The following is a 21,459-nucleotide window of genomic DNA, read 5'->3' on the forward strand; positions in this document are numbered from 1 at the left end:
AATGTAATAATAAGTGCATTCATTGGCTATCCAACTATGATTATGGCCTATTTTTCTAGTGATCTTGATTAGCAAACATGCAATTTTAAAATAGGATTGCTTGAACGTATAAATTTACTGCAGAATAGATTAATAGATGGTATGAAAGATAATTTTATTTTATGCTGCACAAAGCTTGTTATTTTCTGTGATAAGTTATTCAACATTCCATCGATACCAGAACATAATAGCAAATTCAAGCATTTCAATGAGAACTTTAAAAATAAAAACTGGAATATAGTGTATAAAGAAAGGTCCTATTATTATACCGTGTCATCTGCAATGTAACTATGACATACAGACACACCCATATATGCATGAGCACACACCATGAAAGTCCAGAAAAATAAAATTAGGTGCTTGAGGGCTTGATATCTGAAACTGAACAATTCTGATAGTCCTTCAGAATGCTGCATTTGGAGGAAGACTGCTCATTTCAGCTTCAGTCACCTCATTAGTAAAATAAGAACAACATTACTTACACTGAGAATCTTATATCAGGTACATGGCTTATAGCACATGCCTCCAGTCTCCTAACTATTCTGAAGGCTCAAGCTGCATGCTTGACTGTTCATCGAATAAAAACACTCATGCAACATGCTTTACACATTCCTGACCAAAGAGCAAATTCCTACAAAACTTGAAATCATGTAATCATTTATGAGGAGATTATGTTATTTCTTATAGACATGGATAAAGAAAGTGATCCTATGTTTTAATTATAGGAAAAATAGACAAAAATGCTTCAGGGCAGGGGGTGGGGACGTGGAGAATACTAGCCTGGTAACTCCACAACTTGGCACTGAATTCGAAATAATTGATGCCACAACATGCCAGACCTTGCTGAAACAGTAGGGAGGCCAAGCAGAAGATGGAGGGAATGAGACACTGAGAGTTAGAATGACAGAGGGAGGAATCCCGTGTTTCATTCATCTTCTCATGTATAATACTTCCTAACAGGAAGAACATGTTTAATCAGAATAAACTTCTCAATGAGGCCCTCTCTGACACTCTATTTAAATTACAATTATCTTCCTTTCCTGATATATTTTCACCATTGTAATTATCAATTTTACTTTTTTAGATTATTATCTGTCTACTCCTACTAAAATGTGAGCTCTATTGAAGGCATGGATTTCACGCTTTGCTCCTGATTTTGGTCCCACCACCTATACCAATGCCTGACAAGAGGAAGCTCCTCAGTGAATGGTGAACCAGCCATGAATCATGACACTGTGGGTGAGTCTGGGGGAGCTGAGGAAAGAGTAATGCAGCTAGATTTGTGCCCACTCACAGTTTTCTGTGTCTGACTGCTAACTAAAGAAAGAAAAGTCTAATTCTGGCACTTCATACAAAGATGATCTCTGGGATGCGATTTCCAAAAGAAACAGACATTTGCACCTAGATTTTTTTTTAAACTTTTAATTTTGTATTGGGGTATAGCTGATTAACAATGTTATGATTGTGTTAGGTGGAGAGCAAAGGGACTCAGCCATATATATATATACACACACACACACACACACACACACACGTTTCCATTCTCTGCTCTTAGATTTTATCAAGTCTTAATTCTAATGCAGTTGCCTTTTCTGGGCAAACTTCAAACTCATGGCAGGAGCTCCGCACCTGACCTACTTCTGAATGTTTCCTGTTAGAAGGGTACTCAGAAATTCCCATTTTACTGGTGTAATATCAAAGCAGTTTTTCATTAACATCATTTTTAAATGCTTTGTAAAAAAAAATATGTACAGCTTCCAAATACTTAGTATGTTCTGGAGCTAGCAGTGGTTGACTATAGATCTTGGAACTGGGATTCCATTTTCTCTTCTCTAATCTCTGGAAGTGGTATCTGAATGCTGTGGCTTTCTGTACTATATGGATTCACACTGCCTCAGGTTTCATTCTAGATTTGACACTTATTAGACCTATTGAGGCAAGTTACTTAATATTTCCAGCCTTAGTTCTCTCACCTCTACCACAGACATGATAACAGTATCTCCTTCATAGAGCTGCAATTCGCATAAATGGTGTGATGCAGTCTGAACCTCTTGGCGTATGATTGGCAATTGTGTGTGCTCCATAAACACTGGGCTTCCCTGGTAGCTCAGGTGGTCAAGCATCTGCCTGCAATGTGGGAGACCTGGGTTTGATTCCTGGGTCTGGAAGACCCCCTGGAGAAGGAACTGGCAATCCATTCCAGTATTCTTGCCTGGAAAACCCCATGGATGGAGGAGTCTGGCAGGCTAGTCAATGGGGTCGCAAAGAGTCAGACACAACTGAGTGACTAACATTTCCATTTTTCAATGAACATTAGGTATTGATGTCATCAAATTTTAAATGTATGAAAGGTAATAATTTATTTTTTCTGCAGGCTGGGTAATCAGTAAGAGGAATGCAATGATAAATGTGTGCATTATCTGCCCAACTCTGATTGCTGGCAGTTTTCTGATAATCTTGATCAGCAAGCCTGTAATTTAAAAATGGAATAATTTGACCACATGTTAAACGTATCTCAGTGGTGTGAAGTTTAGTTTTTAATCTGTTTCTTGAAATGTCTGCATCTAAAGGATATCATGGATTTCATTTTCATTCTCTTTCCTTCCCACTCCCAACTGTGAAGAAAGTAGGTGGGCAAAACTCGAGAGTGATCAGGGAATGGACAGGGTTGGTCAGGGGAGATTTCTCTGAGGAAAGGCACACCATACTGAATTCTATAAAGAATGACTGTTGCACCTACCTGAGGGAGAAGGGAGGAGAAAGCATAGAGAACAGGCAATGGAGAAGTCAAAATCTCTCAAGAATCCCAAAGGCAATACTGCTTCTGAGCTAAACGGGGTGATAGCAAAATCCATCCTGCCTTTCTTCAAATATGTGAATTATTCTGAAACTCAGTCTTCCCAAGTATTTCCTTTATCAAATATAATTACCTGGTGACAGGTTTCCATGTTCAAGGCTGCATCTCTCAAAGTCATCCCATATTGGATAGATGAGAGAAAGAGGCCACATCCCGTCATTTTGTGAGATGTCATTCTAGTCTTTAAAAAGTATTAGAGGTTACCTATTTCCATACTCCTCAAGGTCTAATCATCCACACAAGAATGGTAAGCATTTAGCCTGTAACTCTTTACCTCTAATGCCACCTGAGCTCTCATCACCATGTATAAAACAGCAGCTCCATCCACCATCGCTCGCCTTTCCCACCACCCCGCTTTGTATTCCTCCATGGCTCATATTACTATCAGACATATTATGTAATAATTTGGTTGCATTTACTTTCTACCTTCTCACACTAAATGACAGTCTTCATAAAAGCATGACTTGCTATGTTGTTCACCCTCCCACTTCCAGCCTCTAGAAGTATACCTGGTACAGAGCAGGCATTCAACAGATATATAAACATGAATCAAAAATTTCAGGAAATGTGAGAAAATTACTCCAACCTTTCCCTTCATAAAGAAACAATTCTTATGGTTTTCAATGTTTGATAGCTCTTCCAAAGAATTATTTTAGTATAAGGCAGAAAAAAGTAATGAAAATACTTAGGAAAAGTTTTTAAAGAATCAAAAATACCAAACTATAATGCATGGCTCCCTATCAGTATCATCACTCAAATCATCATTAATGAAATTAATGATTAAATAAATTTAAAAAGATTTTTAAAATCTAATCATCTTGCTTGCTTTCTTATAAGAACTGAAATACCCAGATGTTTAGAAACATCTGGAGAGTTTATTAAATTTTTCACTTTTACCTGAATAAATGAGATCATGCACAAACAATGACTAGAACAACAATTAACGATACTTATGTATTTTGAAAAATGCCTTTTTCTAGTGGTGGTAGTAAATCACCAACAACACCTACTTTTTTTCCCCCCTACATCTTTCGTTTTCCAGCAAACACCAATGGGGGTGGAGGGAAAGGCCAATTTGTCTTGTGAAAGGTCCTGGATTGTAATTTTAGCAAAATCAATCCCAACTTGCTTTTCACTGAAGTGTCACACTCAGCACTTGAATCTATCCTTTGTCAGTGCAGCGGAATTGAACACGTGCAGCTCCATTAGCATTACAGGTTGTCTTGCACACATCAGTCCCCCGGCTGTCAATGACAGAGCAGACCCGATAAGACGACATTTGTTGAACAGCTGAGAAGATCGTGTCAAAGTTGTCCTCTACGGCATGCCTGTTATCCTTCCATTTGTCCCTTTTGTGCTCAGAAAGTCAATGGCTACAACAGAGCCTCACTGCAACAAGCATAAAGTAGTGCGGTCTGAGCCCATCTGAACTCTCCCAAGATACATCTTCTAGATTTGGGGGAGCTCTATTAATCACAGAAGGGTGAGGCTACATGGGACCTTAACAATGGACTTTTTCAGAGTCTTTGTTTTTATAAATATTAAATATTTGTACTGTAGATTTTACCTCAGTTCCTTTCTACCAACAAAGAAAAAATGCCACCTGCCTCACAGGAGAGCAACATCATATGGAGATGCTACATGGAAGAGACCCAAATCCTATTCTCCACTAACAATAGCAAAGAAACCCAAATGTGTCTGAAAACTGTTTCTAATATCAAAATTTTGAGGCTAAACTTAAAACATGACCATAAACCATATAAAAGAGACAAACTCCAAGAGATGAATCCACTAAAAAAGACAAGAATATGTCTGATCTCTTCTTTGGCCAAGAAAACCAGATTTTAACATGGCCTGCATTAGAAATCTGCCTTACAATATTAATTCATTAAATAAATGTTCAACATGAAAATTTTGAGAATATGTATACATAATAGTCATTTTGTAGAACATGCTGAAAAATACTTCAAGCATTTACCTTGAAATAGTTATTCAACAAAAGAAGATACATAGCAGTATTCAGAGACTTATGACCCAGGTTAAAATTCTTGGCTCTGTCATTTATGAGCTTTGTAACCTTGGAAAATTACCTAACCTCTCTAAATCAGCTTTATCACTAAGAAAATGGAGATAATGGCATTATTCAAACTTCAAATTTCAATGTCTGTCAGAGAGAATACTCCATGAGAAATTTTCACATTCATTACTTGGTCATCACTAAAGTCATGATAAATAAAATTTAAGTGTTTTAGAGAGAAGAGTACAGAAACAACTGTGTTTCTCCATAAATATGTATCTCTATGAATCACAAAGATGTGTGTATGTGTGTGCAAATGTAGAAGTATATATACAACCATGTAGCATGAGAAACTAGTTTTTAAAATATTTTAAGGACTTATCATATTTATAGGACCAAAATTATTAAAATATGAAGAAATCATAAATATATAACAACCTCAAACTATGACTCCTTCAAAAACTAAACAGTATAAATATTGAAAATTTTTAAAAATTAAAACCGTTTACAATAATTTGAAATAAAGTTGTTAATTCCATGAGTAAGAAAAATCACTTGGAGTAACTGAATACATTTTTTATCCATAATTATTTCTATTACTCCTAGGAGACTTCAAATCTGGGGCAGGGAAGTCTCTACTAAATCACCTGGCCAGGTAGTTTCTCAGTTTGTAAATCGGCTATTTAGCTCTTCATAACTCTTTGTTCTAAGACTTTTCCCCATCCTGACCCCCATCATGGTAAGCATTTCATTCAAAATCAATATACTCCCAGAGCTCATTTCCCAGGGAGCAATTCTCACGAAAGCCATGAATCCCAATGTGACTTGAACTCTGAGTACCAAAGTGCAAAATCTACCATGTAGTTAAGCCTCATGACTGAAGCCTGCAATCCTGTCTATGGTATTGGTCACCCTTCTGTAATTAACTCGGTGCAGGCTGATTTCCTGTGTTTGTCTTTCAACAGAAGGGGATATAATGCAATAGCTTGAAAAATGAAAGACCTTCTCATTTACACATGAAAAACCATCTTATGTGGTAGCTCCACGGGGCTGTCTGCAGAGCTCTGCGTATACATTGCATTTAAGGGCTTAGATCTCTCCGCACCTGCTGTGTCACTACAGACCCCCACAAGTCTGAAGCCTGTTAGAGCAGGAGACTTTTCAGGCTGTGTCTACAGGACGCCAATGCAGTTGGTCAATTCAATTCATTTGATGAGGGAAAAAAAAATCAATCATTCTAGTACGGGAAAATTCATCAAGCCATTTCTTTGGTGTTGTGTAGACAAATAAACTGGTTACCTTCATTTTCCATTTGCCAACTGTTCTATAGGGCTGCATAGACCCTGCTCCAGGCTCATCATTTGTTTTAACCACACTAAATGCAGCAGTGAATCAAGTTTCCAATCTGAAAGCTGCCATCTGCTCAACTGCAGAGAAGAGATTTAGAAGATGCTACCTAGTTGCAGCCCCACAGAGGCCTGAGGCAGCTTTTGCCAATGAAAAATGCAGTACTGGTTATTTTTTCTGTGAGACTGCCCTTAAGAGACAAAGTATTTTGTGTATTACTATATAAAGAGATTTATGTCACTCAGTTGTTTATAATGCAGACATAGTGTTACTGAGTTGATAAAAGGACAGTAACCATTATCCAGTTAATAGAGTTATTAACTAGAGCCAAATTGGTTCAATAATCTGAAAGCAATAGGGATCAGCTCAGAAATTCTTTGACCACCCACACACTATGATGGATTTTAAGGGTAGTCACATAAATGGTCTACAGGAAAGCAGAGAACTTTAATAGTACAACACATAGCATATTTAGATCTTATGCACTGGATTGACTATGAGTCACTTGTAGTGTATATCTCTCTTGGAAGCTGTCTCCTCAGCAGCCTCCTACTAGTATCGGATCCTAGGAGCAGGGAATTTAGGTTGAATACTAACATATTAACAAAAGTGTATTATTATTTAATATAAAATCTAAGTATATATTATCTATATTTCATGAATTTCTTATATTACAGTATTTAATATTTGTATAAAAACTATTTTACAATATATCTAATGTTTACATCAATCATATTTTCTACAAGAACCTGTGTTTAAGATCGAACCATTTGTAAGATCTTATGTGTCCCTAAATATGCTATTGTTTATCATTATATAAGATAGGAAAGAATCAACAGTAAACATCAGTCATTTAAAAAATCATGTAGCACTAAACTTATAGTTTGGATGGTAATAATACAGTTCCACAGCCAAAGCAATAGGGACGTTATGCTGCAGAATTTCCCCATTAAAAGATAATAACTGACTAAAGCTGCAAGTTGTCTAAAGTTAGCTTTCAAACTGTAGCTCTTTATTTTGTTCTCAAGACACCCTGCTATGTTAAGATGAAAGCTTATTTTCACCCTCAATTTGAAGCAACCTGGACCAGAGAGTGACTGTGAGAGAAAGAGCAAGGGTGTATTGTCCAGCTGGTATAACAAAGCACCTCCCCACAAAACAGACTTAAAGAGCCAGTCAAGAGATTGAACTGAGACATAAAAGAAGAAATTCTTAGGAGTGAAGAACTGTTAAGTGTTAGGATGGGTCAGGTAGGAAAGAATAAATTTTCTTGTAAAAAGCAGATTTTAATTTGTCTAGAATGTTTAAGTACAATCCTGCCAGAAGGTAAAAGGGTGAATTCTCAGGGTCTTGCTGACTAATGAATTTGCTCTAACATACCTGGCAAGTAACTAAGAACTATAAACATGCAATATTTATTAAATATGAGATATACTGCATTTAAAAAAAATCAATATTCTAAAGACCAAGTCCCTGATTTCAGCAAGCATGTATCCTTCAAACATGAGGGATGTTGGGGCAGGGTGCACAGATCTGGGCTAAAAGTCAAATAGAGATGAAGTCTTTACACAAAAAGAATTAAAGGGACTATAACCAGATAGATCCATGAATCGAGATCCTTTGCTGGACATTGAACTGAATCACATAGGCTGATAACAATTTTCATTGTAGGAATGAATGATACCAATTTTCAGAGTAGGTGATATTGATGACTGTTGGTTTATTTAAGTCTTTCATTTTTCTAGGTAGGCATCAACACACCCTCCAAATCCCTTTAACAGAACTGTAAAAGTTCTCCACAATTCTCTACTCCACCAATATAAGTTGTCAGTTCTTTTGCTTCTCGGGAGTTGTCCTTCCCAATACACTCTGTCTGGTATTCTGGACTGATTTCTTTTAAGACACACACCTGTCTTCCTGGGACTTCCTCATTCTTACATGTATCAAAACTTCTGTTTTGTCAACCTGATCTATTGTTATTGTTTGTTTCCCAGTGGTAGGAGAGCTTAACTTCAGAAGTTTTCTAATAAAAGATACACAGAAAGTAAATTTTGACAGTCACGTTTGTTGAGAAATGCCTTTATTCTGTACTCAGACTGATTGAAAGCTTGGCTGCATAAAGAACTATATGTGGAAAATGCTTTATTTCAAATTTTTAAAGAATCATCTTCCAGCTCCCAGTTTTGCTATTGAGAAGTCCTATGACAGTCTTTTTATGAGCCATCACATATAAGCCTTTTTTTTTTTTTTTACAGAAGTACTTGTTCTTTTATTAGCAAAGTATAGTACAAAAGGGCATGTTCTTAAATTGCGGCAAGAAAAAATTAGATGGACATTAAAGATATTACCCTGAGCATATTATAAAGTATGATTCTCTATCAGTGGGATTTTTCTTGTGGTTTGTAGGAGCCCAGAGTGGGTGATTGTTTGAGTACAGTTGGTGTTACTCTTTCTAGAGGTATGGACAGAATCTTTTTTAAGAAAATAGTGACATCTAATAAAACATGTTTCTTATATGGTATGATCCAAAACCAAGTCATCAAAGTCTTCAGTAGACAATGTGAATATTATTCAATTATATGCATGCCAGAGGTGTGCAATTCAATGAATTAAGCAATCAGGTCAAACAGTCATTTTAACCTATAAAAATTGGAAGAATCTTGGGAACTTCTGGAGAATTTTCCCCCAAAGTAAGCTAATAGTAATATGATCGAGGTATTGTTTAGACTCCCAAGGTTCTTTCTGCAAAGTGCCATGTAGACCATGTCTCCCTGTTCATACAGCTGTTTGCTGAATGCAGGGTAGGCAAGGTGTGAGCTAAGAGGCTGGAAGAAAACTGACGGAGCTGCAGGAATTGCAGCCATTTCTTCTCTCCTGGCTGGTGCTGCAGCCACAGCAGCAGACATAACATAGCCTCCCTCAAGGGCTTCCGGGTGGAACTTGTATATACTCACAGAACAAAAGGAGCCCATGGCCAGGCAAGAGCCTCACGACACACATGCTCAGTGTTATCCAGCTCTTTGCGACCCCATGGACTGTACAGTCCACGGAATTCTCCAGGCCAGAACACTGGAGTGGATAGCCTTTCCCTTCTCCAGGGGATCTTCCCAACCCAGGGATCGAACCCAGGTCTCTCACATTGCAGGCAGATTCTTTACCATCTGAGCCACAAGAGAAGCCCTATAAATGATCTCAGTTGTTACATAATCGTTATTCACAAAACGTGGGGTGAGAGAGAGAGAGCATGAGGAGAGAGCCTGACCACCACCATCTTGGCTTATTTGCTCTTTTCCTACTGACCAAAAACTATCTGGACCACTCATTTTATTTGGTAAACTTAACTTATACAGTTGCTTTTAGTTGAGTATGTGATCCAATCTGTAATCAGAGATGATGATTTCTTACCACTGAAGATGGCATAGACTTCAAAGGCAATTTAGAAAAGGACAGTAGAGAATATTCACTGCATACTCATTGTTATGCCATACTACAAACTTGATGAAAGTGGTATTGTCGTCTACTTAAAGATCAGGAAACTTAAGCTTGGAGAGGATAAGGAACTTGTTCAAGATCACATTAATTTACCTAATATTCTGCTCACAGTCCTTCTGTTGACTGTGTCCTTTGATGCACAAAAGTTTTTAAGTTTGACATTGTCCCATGTGTATATTTTTGCTTTTGTTGCCTGTGCTTTTGGTGTTGTATCCAAGAAACCATTGCCAAGCCCAGTATCATACAGTTTTTCCACTGTGTTTTCTTTCAGATGTTTTATAATTTCAGGTCTTATATTTAGGTCTTTAATCCATTATGAGTTAATATTTGTAGACGATGTAAGATAAGGTTCCACCTTGGTTCTCTTGCATATGGACATCCAGTTTTCCCAGCACATTTGTTATAAGCCATTTTTCTAAGAAATCTAGATCCATCTCTTTATTTCTGATATCTGGACATGTGGTACTGCCTTGGAGTGAGTGTTTTCTCAGCCACTCGGCTAAGTGCTTCTCGGACTTTTCATTCTAGGGACTCATACCCTTCACCTTCCTAAAAAAGTCCTGTCATTTCTTTGACATTTATCCTCAACTGATTCTTTCCTCCTTTGTGTTTTATGAACCTATTAGCTGAATATCGAAATTTGTCTCTTTTTTCCTATCAAAGTTACATCACTTTTTGTTTTAATACTTCAATTTTAACTACTATATCTTTAATTTTAAAAAACTCACCCTCATTCCCTTATTGTTTCTTTGATTTATATAATACTATTTCTATTTAATGAGTATAACATTTTCTCTTATCTCACTGAGAATATTATCATTTTATGCTGCATCTTCCATTCCATGGACTCTGTTTCCACTGATTTTTGTTTGTATCTCCTTCTCTTATTTGAAGTTTTCATCCAATTTCTAGTGGTCCTCAACTGTCCACATATAGTGAAAAATTCAAAAACTAAACTAAAACTTGGTACATGGGCTGGGCTCATGAATTCATGGGCTGACCTACAAGTCAATAGTTTCAAGCCATATTATTATAAGGATATTATTCTCAAATGTTGTTAAAGAGATGGAAATACCAGACCACCGTACCTGCCTCCTGACAGGAAGGTCAAGAAGCAACAATTAGAACCAGACATGGAACAATGGACTGGTTAAAAATTGGGAAAGGAGTACAACAAGGCTGTATATTGTCACCCTGGTTATTTAACTTCTATACAGAGTACCCCATGTGAAATGCTGGGCTGGATAAATGACAAGCTGGAATCAAGATTGCCTGGAGAAATATCAACAACATCAGATATGCAGATGACACCACTTTAATGTCAGAAAATGAAGAGAAACTAAAGAGCCTCTTGATGAAGGGGAAAGAGGAGAGTGAAAAAGTTGGTTTGAAATGCAATATCCAAAAAACTAAGATCATGGCATCTTGTCCCATCACCTCATGGCAAATAGAAGGAGAAAAAGTGGAAACAGTGGCAGCTTTTATTTTCTTGGGCTCCAAAATCCCTGTGGACCATGATTACAGCATGAGAGTTGGACCATAAGGAAGGCTGAGCACCAAAGAATCGATGATTTTGAACTGTGGTGCTGGAGAAGACTCTTGAGAGTCCCTTGAATTTCAAGGAGATCAAACTAGTCAATCCTGAAGGAAATCAAACCTGAATATTCAGTAGAAGGACTGATGCTGAAGCTCCAATACTTTTGCCATCTGATGCAAAGAGTTGACTCATTGGAAAAGATCCTGATGCTGGGAAAGATTGAAGGCCAAAGGAGAAGGGGTTGGCAGAGGATGAGATGATTAGATAGCATCACCAACTCAATGTACATGAATGTGAGCAAACTCTGGGAGACAGTGAAATACAGGGAAGCCTGGCATGCTAGTCCATGGGGTTGCAAAGAGTCAGACTTGACTTAGCAACTGAACAACAACCACAAATGATCAAGTGTTTGATTCAAGAATGTCAATGCCTCCACTACAGGAGCTAGACAAACAAAAAGATGGCCATTCTCATGATTAAATATACAGATATTTACTTAAGGGCCCTGTTTTCAGGAAAGAAGCTCATCCCACCTCTACTTTTGCGTGATTCAAAATTCCTTTTAAGTCAATTTCTCTGTAAAACAGATGTAATTAGTCCTTTACAACTGGGAAAGCAGAAACTGCCTGGCTGTTAGCGATGGGAAGGCACCTGACGCTTCCAAAGGCTTCTTTTACAAAAATAAACACTGTGCTTGAGTTTGTCTCCCCCAGATTTTGCCTTTCAGAGAAACTGGTGCCTCTAATCCCTTAAAATACCTGAGACTTCCCAAGGTCCAGTGGGAACAAAGTAACTTTCTCCTTTCTGGTTTCCTTCTCTATAGGTTCCTAGGGTTCCATGTCTGCTCTGCCAAATCATTTACTCATCCATCTGCTTTGATCTGAATGTTGATGTCATCTATCAACTGCTGTTGTCTTCACTCCTGTAGATTTCACATCCTACCCCCCACCCCCAACCCCGACGCTTACTCCTGTTATCTTAGTTGGGTTTCAGGAGGTAGTGAACACTTTCAATGCACCAGATTTAACCAGACTCCAATTCTTCTTTGTTTAAGTGTGAAATGATGAAGAAAAATGTTTATCTACAGACTTTCAGATGCCAAAATGTAAATCTCAGAGGTAAGAGGACCTTATATGCAGGGAAAGCTTGAGTAGTGATTTCAGATGGGGACAGACAGAAAGGGGAAATCTATAGACATGATCACTGTTTTCCTACCTCGGAGAAAGGAGCAACTAAAGTCAAAGAAGTTTGACCTCCAGGAATGTAAGCTACTCACACAGAGACAGTGCCAGCAGGCAGAAAGCAGGGGGAGCGATTCAAGGAAAGCCAAGAAGACAACTTTGAATGTATTAGCATTTACAGTGTTCTCTCCAGCCCAGGTTCAAGGACAAAGGCAGATTCAAGAGCAGAGGAAACACATGATCTGACTAAAGAAAATAAAAGAAATGAAGAGGTCAGGAGCAGAGATGGTATACAGAAATAGTTGTGGCAGGACACTGGAACTCTGGAAAAAATAAAAAAAAAAAACAAAAAACAAAAAACAAAATTAAAGGAGACATCAATAAAGATCAGGAACAACCATTTCTAACTATGTTAAAACCCAAAGGTAACCATTCAATTTTTAAGAGAAAGTCAAGGAATAATTTTTTATTCCAGAATCTAAACAGCTAATGAGAAGGAGATTTGACAATACTCCATGGGTCTGCATTTGGAAGAGTTCCACATGCTTATTTTAATTGCATTTTCCCTTATTTTGCATTACAAAACATGCTCGATTTTGAAAACTCTAGATGGAAGCATAAAATCTTGTATGTGGTGCATTTTTCTGCCAACATATGTAACAATCAACAAAGCTTTAGAAAGGCAGAATTATAAAAGATAGCTACTGCCACAGATTTGGGATTGTTTTATTTATTAATTCATTCATTCTATCACACAACTATTATTTCTGAGTGCCTACTTATGTGCAAGGAACCTAGAGATTAAAACATTAACAGAAAAGTTTCAAAAGAACTCACCAGAATTCTGATAGTAGGGGAAAACATACAATTTTAAGTTATTCTATGAAATAGTTATTTTCAAGAAAACAAACAACTTGAAATATAATGTTTCTTGTACCTAAAAATCAGATATTGCTATAAAACTCCCTAAAGCACAACTGTATAGATACCTTATAAGGAGGTATTTTGCAGGAATCCTTTTAAAACATTTTCAAAATGCATATACTAGGCACTTTTGCATTTGAAAAGAGCCATGAATTTCACAGCCCCTGCACAGACACAAGTTTATACAATAGCAAACTGATAGAGAAATAGCCAAAGAAAAACAAATTCAAAAGATGAAACTATGCATGTCGCATCAAAAAGCTTCAAAAATGGACTATTTGGCAATTACAAACACAGGATAACTCTGTAAATTAGTACTTTATCCCTGATACAAAAAACTGACCATCACCTAGCCCACTGACTTCCTATATCAAATATCCAGGAATTTGTTGGGTGAACTGATGAATTAAATACCAACAAATCTGTGTGGATCACTGTGGGATAAAGAAACACATCAAGGAATCATGCAAATCCAAAAACATGAAAGATTACAGGTACTACCAAAGCTACTTTTCTCTAAATTGTTACCATAACATTAAACCCACATTATTTACAGTTGCTGCACATCTACCAAGACTTAAACAATTAAATAAATAATTTATTTGTTTCATGGTTTGAGTTCCCTTCTTTTTAACAAATTTTCTTGTCATCTTTATAAATGCTCCAGTTAAAACTATTCTTTCAGTTAATGCTAAGAGAAGCCATCTAAGTGGATAGGCTTGCAGACACTTGCAATCATAATCAGATGAACTAGAAATTTTGATTCAGTTTGACTGTCATGGAGTCTAGAAATTTGCCCCTTACAAGGAAGGAAGAATGAGGAATAACTTTTAAGAACAGCACCCTTCAGCAGCGGCAATCTTCTCCAGGGAACTTTCCTTTTAAAGTTACAAGCTCAGTTCAGTTGCTCAGTTGTGTCTGACTCTTTGTGACCCCTGGACTGCAGCACGCCAGGCCTCCCTGTCCATCACCAACTCCCGGAGTTTACACAAACTCATGTCCATTGAGTCGATGATGCCATCCAACCATCTCATCCTCTGTCGTCACCTTCTCCTCTCACCTTCAATCTTTCCCAGCATCAGGGTCTTTTCAAATGAGTCAGTTCTTCACATCAGGTGACCAAAGTTTTGGAGTTTCAGCTTCAGCATCAGTTCTTCTCATGAATATTCAGGACTGATTTCCTTTAGGATGGACTGGTTGGATCTCCTTGAAGTCCAAGGGACTCTCAAGAGTCTTCTCCAACACCACAGTTTAAAAGCAACAATTCTTCAGTGCTCAGCTTTCTTTATAGTCCAACTCTCACATCCATACATGACTGCTGGAAAAATCAAAGCTTTGGGTAGATGGATCTTTGTTGGCAAAGTAATATATCTGCTTTTCAATAAGCTGTCTAGGTTGGTGATAAATTTTCTTCCAAGGAGCAAGTATCTTTTAAGTTACAAACTGCTCCCCAAATTATGAGGTGGAAATGCTGGCTCAGCCAAAATAAAAATAATTTTTTTTTAATGAATTTAGTTTTAAATTTTGTTTATACTAGCATGGAGATACAATTGACAGATAAAAGAAATAACAGACAGTGACCAAATTCCTGGTGGTGGAACCAGAGTAGCATTCAATTTTAACCACGCAAAAGGAATTTATTTTATCATTGTTCTTCCATATATTATCATTTATTTATTATCATTTATATCATTCCATATATACCATTTCAGCATAGTATTTGATACCGTTTTGTATCTATTGACTTGAGTTCCAGTTTTCCCCTTCTGAGTATTATAACCTCATTTTTCTTGCCTATAAATTTTAAGTATAGGGTGAATTAAATGAATATGTGTGCAAAATATTTAGCAGAGTACTAATACCAGGTGAAAGGGGAAAATGAAACCAAACTATCGAGTTCCTTTTATAAAAAAGAAAGCAACAGACATGGAATGTGAAGGAAAAGGGATTTCCTTAAACAAAATGTTAAAAAGAAAAATTATCGTTAAAGTCAGAAAAAAATTATTGGATTGGGTGATGAAGATTTAGCATCATCTCAATAAAAAATAAATCAGTGTTAAGGATCAGTAAAGTATTAATATCATTTCTGAAATCCCACCAAGAGTAGATCAATATTTTTAATGTATCAGTTTATTAAAATAATCTGAACTACCTCATTCCCATGATACCTCACTACTCACTTTATACCTTCAACCATTAAATCAAGCTTCATTCATTCAATGATCTTTTTTTTCTGATACATGGAATACCTATAAATCCCTGCTGTCATCTGGGGTACAATGAAGATACACGTCTCTGCCTTCATGAGAGACTAATTCTAGCAAGTGATTAAATGAATGATTATAAAAATGTCATAAATTATGACAAGTAGAAACATAAATACTTAAGCTGGCAAGAGAGATGGGAGAGAAAGACTATACAGGATGATCAAAGAAGTTCTCCCAAAGAAAATAACTTTGAGCTGAGAACTCAATAAGGAGAACCTATTAGGTACATGTCTTCCCTGATAGCTCAGTTGGTAAAGAATCCACCTGCAATGCAGGAGACCCCGATTTGATTCCTGGGTTGGTAAGATCCACTGGAGAAGGGATAGGCCACCACTCCAGTGTTATTGGGCTTCCTGTGTGGTAAAGAATCTGATACTTTAGGAATAAGAAGAACAGAGCATAAAAGAAAGCCATAAAGATGGGCACACAATAAGGGAAAATGAAAGTGGTCATGACCTGGTTGTAGAGGTAAACTAGAAGCAGAGTACATGGGGGTATACAGGTCATATGAAACAATATGAATTTTATTCTAAAAGTATAGGTAGTAAATGCTTTAGAAATTGAATGCAGAGCAGAGCTCCAAAATAGCAGTGAAAGATAAGAAAGATCTCCTAAGTGATCAATGCAAAGAAATAGAGGAAAACAATGGGAAACACTAGAGATAGCTTCAAGAAAATCAGAGATACCAAGGGAACATTTCATGCAAAGATGGGCTCAATGAGGGAGAGAAAAGGTATGGACCTAACAGAAGCAGAAGATATTAAGAAGAGGTGGCAAGAATAAACAGAAGAACTGTACAAAAGGATCTTCATGACCCAGATAATGATGATGGTGTGATCACTCACCTAGAGCCAGACATCCTGGAATGGAAGGTCAAGTGGGCCTTAGGAAGAATCACTATGAGCAAAGCTGGTGGAGGTGATGGAATTCCAGCTGAGCTACTTCAAATCCTAAAAGATGATGCTGTGAAAGTGCTGCATTCGATATGTCAGCAAATTTGGAAAACTCAGCCGTGGCCAGAAGACTGGAAAAGGTTAGTTTTCATTCCAATTCCAAAGAAAGGCAATGCCAAAAAATGTTCAAACTACCTCACAACAGCACTCATTTCACATGCTACCAAAGTAATGCTCAAAATTCTCCAAGGTGGGCTTCAATAGTACATGAACCGAGAAATTCCAGATATTCAAGCTGGATTTAGAAAAGGCAGAAGAACTGGAGATCAAATTGCCAACATCCATTGGATCGTAGAAAAAGAAACAGAATTCCAGAAGTATATCTACTTCTGCTTCATGGACTATGCTAAAGCCTTTGACTGTGTGGATCACAACAAACTGTGGAAAATTCTTAAAGAGATAGGAATACCAAACTACCTTTTCTGCCCTCCTGAGAAACCTGTAAGGAAGTTAAGAAGCATCAATTAGAACCTAACATGGAACAAACTGGGAAAGGACTATGTCAAGGTTGTATATTGTAACCCTGCTTATTTAACTTATGTGCAGAATACATCATGCAAAATGCTGGGCTGGATGAATAATAAGCCAGAATCAAGATTGCCAGGAGAAATATCAATAACCTCAGATATGAAGGTGATACCACCTTATGACAGAAAGCAAAGAAGAACTAAAGAGCTGCTTGCTGAAGGTGAAAGAAGAGTGATAAAGGTGGCTTAAAACTTCACATTCAAAACATGAAGATCATGGCCAATGGCATGGCAACTTCCATGGCAAATGGATGGGGAAACAGTGGAAACAGTGACAGGCTTTATTTTCCTGGGCTCCAAAATCACTTCAGATGGTGACTACAGCCGTGAAATTAAAAGACACTTGCTCCTTGGAAGAAAAGCTATGACAAACCCAGACAGCATCTTAAAAAGCAGAGACATCACAACAAAAGTCCATATAGTCAAAGCTACAGTTTTTCTAGTAGTCAGTATGGATGTAAGACTTGAACCATAAAGAAAGCTGAGTGCTGAAGAATTGATGCTTTTGAGCTGTGATGTTGGAGAGGACTATAGAAAGTCCTCTTGAGAGTCCTTTGGACAGCAAGGAGATCAAACCTGTCCATCCTAAAGGAAATCAATTCTAAATATTCATTGGAAGGACTGATGCTGAGGCTGAAACTCCAATACTTTGGCCACCTGATGTGAAGAGCCAACTAATTAGGAAAGACCTTGATGCTGGGAAAGATTTAAGGCAGGAGGAGAAGGGGACGAAAGAGGATAAGACAGTCGAATGGCATTCCTGACCAAATAGACATGTTTGAGCCAGCTGCAGGAGATGGCGAAGGACAGGGAAGCCTGGTGTGCTGCAGTCCATGCAGTCACAGGGAGTCAGACACGACTGAGTGACTGAATAACATCAGTAGGTAGTGTTGACATGCATGTGTGTTGTGTGGTAGTGGTGGTTACGATCTCACTAACCTTATGGAATAAAATTACTCTAACTGCTATATAGTAACAAACTGGAGCAGCACACTAGAAGAAGCAGTACAACTAGATAAAAGCCACCTGAATTAGCTCAGATATGAGATAGTTGTTTAAACCAAAGTTGACGAATGGATATCAATATCGTAGACAGATTCAAGCTATACACCAGATATAGAGCCAATAAATTCTGTTAAATTCTATTAAGGGGGTTTAGGAAAAGGTAATAGTCAAGCATGGGTTTCCCAGATTGCACAGTGGTGAAGAATCTGCCAACCAATACAAGAGATGCAAGAGACACAGATTCAATCCCTGTGTCAGGAAGATCCCCGGGAGGAGGAAATGGCAGCCCACTCCAGTATTCATGCCTGGATACCTCCATAGGAAAAAAGAAGCCTGGCAGGCTACAGTCCATGAGCTCACAGAGAGTCCAACATGACTGAGTGACTGAATTGGATACACCATAATCAAGGATACTTGCTACAATTCTGGCTTGATTAACTGAGTAAAAAGTGGTGACAGTTACTGACATGGAAACAACTGGAAGGAATAATTTGGGGGGAAAGTATCAAATGTTCTATTTTTAATCCATAAAATTTTAAGTACTTGTTAATTGAGAGACCAAGTTAGAAGTTAGATATATTAATATCAGTTTGAATTGAGGAGAAAGTTCTTGGCCAAAGGTATACAATTGAGGGTCATCATTTTATAAGTAGTATTTAAAACCATGAGGATGGATGAAATCTCCTAGTGAACAAGAGTAGAGAGGAAAGAAGAACCACGACTAAGGCTAGGACAAGTCAATCTTAACAGAATGTGCAGAGGAGGAACAAACATCAGAGGAGCAGGGAAGGAGTGGTCAGCTCAAGGAAGGAAAAAAAAAAAAAAAAAAAAAAAGATGGGCATTAGTTTTGTGACAAAAAATTTTCCTTGATTTTTTCAATGGCTTTTTTCTATGACTTAGACTTTCATTTCACTGTTCCTGCTGCTCACAATCCCAAATACAGAGTCTGGACTGAAAGAAAAGCATGAATTTTAGTTTAGACTACATTAGAAAAAGGCTAATTTAAGAACTCTTTATCACTGTAGCTGAATTTTGGCAGTCTACTTAAATTCTCTGAAGCCACACTCTTCATCTATAAGATAGAGGGGGAAAACCAGATGACTGAGAGGATTAAAACAGATAATATATGACAAGCCCTTAAAACAGTGCTTGGAATAGGAAAAGCACTATTTATCATTGAGTAAAGATAATGGTTTCTGAATTTTTATCATTTCTCAAAACCCCTCTTACATACTACTGACCATAACTATTTGAACTTGATCACTGTCACAGGGAAAAATACTACTATGACAACAAAAATAAAATAATTTATTGAAATAAAGGACCAAGATATACAAATGAGAGAAGCATACATAATGTTTACATAAAATAATATGAAGGGGCATTTACTTATGGATCATGCATAAACCTATTAGAGGCATAAAAGGAGGAGGAAGAAGACAAGAGAAAAATTGCATTGATTTTTCAGGGAACTGTATCTTAAAATATTTGTAAATAAAAACTTTTATTTGTTCCATGAAAAAGAAAACAAAGATAAATAAGAAATTTAAAGAATACATAAAAGGCTACCTTTGTAATTTTAGATAAAACAAATTTTGAAAGGTTGTGGTATAAGTATAGAGTGACTCAAGAAAGATGGCACTCAAGGAATGTGTCTATTATTGGCAGAAACAGATTTATCACAAAATTTAGGTCTTATAGGAAGACTTTGGCAATAGTCATCAACACAGTTCTATAAGTGAAGAGAAAAGATTGACTCAATGACAAAAGGTCTATTGATTACTGTGTTTAAGAAAGAGCAGGGCAGGACTCCAGACATTGAAAGCTGTTAACACTGTTGAATTGAGACCATAAAATATTTGTGGGGATTCTACTGCAAAGACAAATGGTTACATCCACCACAATGATATGTGAGATCCAAATCTGCACAATAAAAGGAAAATGGCTGAGTGCCTAGTCTCTTCCATAGAGTTAGTAGAACACACTGCAAGGGTAAGCTGGTTCAGTTACTAAGTAATCCTACATTAAGTAATCGTTGGGCTTCCCTGGTGGCTCAGAGGTTAAAGCGTCTGCCTGGAATGCAGGAGACCCGGGTTCAATCCCTGGGTCAGGAAGATCCCCTGGAGAAGGAAATGGCAACCCACTCCAGTACTCTTGCCTGGAGAATCCCATGGAGGGAGGAGCCTGGTGGACTACAGTCCATGGCGTCGCAAAGAGTCGGACACGACTGAGCGAATTCACTTCACTTCACTTTTACTAAAGACAACAGCCTATATATTCAGTGATAATATACATATAAGGGTAGCCATCTAAATGTAGGAGATATATGAGAATAGTATTTACAATGTGATTGGTAATCCAATGGAAAATGCATGTCCATGACAGATACAGCTGCATTGCTATAGGCTTCTACTGTATACCGTGTCAACAGGTGGAGATACATATCTTTTTACATGTCATCATTCTTAAATGATTATGGAATGCCATTGATAAAGACATTATAATACTGAAGTCTATTATAGACATTTGGTTGCCACTATTCTCTTTGAATTATAGATATTCTCTATGACCTCAATTGCTTATTCAGAGGTGGGTTCATAACCATTACTTGCAATTCTTTAATGCCCAGATGAATACTAGTCTAGAAAACAAGGGCCATTACTAGCCTACAGTGTGAATTCCAATGTTCTCCTATAGTCAGAAAGACTGTGGATCTCTGGATTCTAGTGAGAGACCCTGAGAAACACACCTCAGAGATCACTTCTAACTCAGACCTTTACCAGTTAAATTAAGGAACACTAGGAAATCTAGATTTTAGCATAGGACATAGGAAAATACTAGCAGGCTTCAGGTTTCTACAACATACCTGACTCCAGAGAAGAAAACCTTGGCAAGAATAAAGCCTCCCAGCCCAACTTGCTTCAAATGCAATCAGAATCCATTTAAGAAATGCTTGTTGAACATATGTTTTGCTTAAAATACAATGGTGAACAAGATAACATTGTCTATGGCTTAGGTCTAGTCTTGTGAAGGAAATGGAGACACAATGAAGAATCCTCAATACAATGTAAAATGACCCATGACACAGGTGATCATAGACTGTTTGAGATGCACAGAGCAAGTGTTCTAAAGCCAGAGTTGAAAAGGCTTTTCTTGTGTAAAAATACTGAAGCTGGAAAAAAAAGATTGAAGAGGAAAGCAGACATGACAACTGAAGCAGTGAGAAGAGTATTTCAGGCAAAGAGGGCAGCATGTGCAAAGACCTGGGAGGAAGAAAGATCAAGGCATTTAAAGAGACCTGGAGTTAGTTCA

At 37.4% G+C, this 21,459-nt stretch overlaps 1 non-coding gene across 1 annotated transcript; it reads left to right on the plus strand.

Moving 5' to 3' along the window:
- The first annotated feature begins 20,189 nt into the window (after nucleotides 1–20,189).
- TRNAS-GGA lies at nucleotides 20,190–20,262 on the plus strand. The gene has a single exon. It is a non-coding gene; the product is annotated as a tRNA-Ser (tRNA).
- The last annotated feature ends 1,197 nt before the right edge of the window (nucleotides 20,263–21,459 follow it).

Source organism: Oryx dammah, unplaced genomic scaffold (assembly GCF_014754425.2).
Source record: "Oryx dammah isolate SB20612 unplaced genomic scaffold, SCBI_Odam_1.1 HiC_scaffold_1, whole genome shotgun sequence".
Lineage (NCBI taxonomy): Eukaryota > Metazoa > Chordata > Mammalia > Artiodactyla > Bovidae > Oryx > Oryx dammah.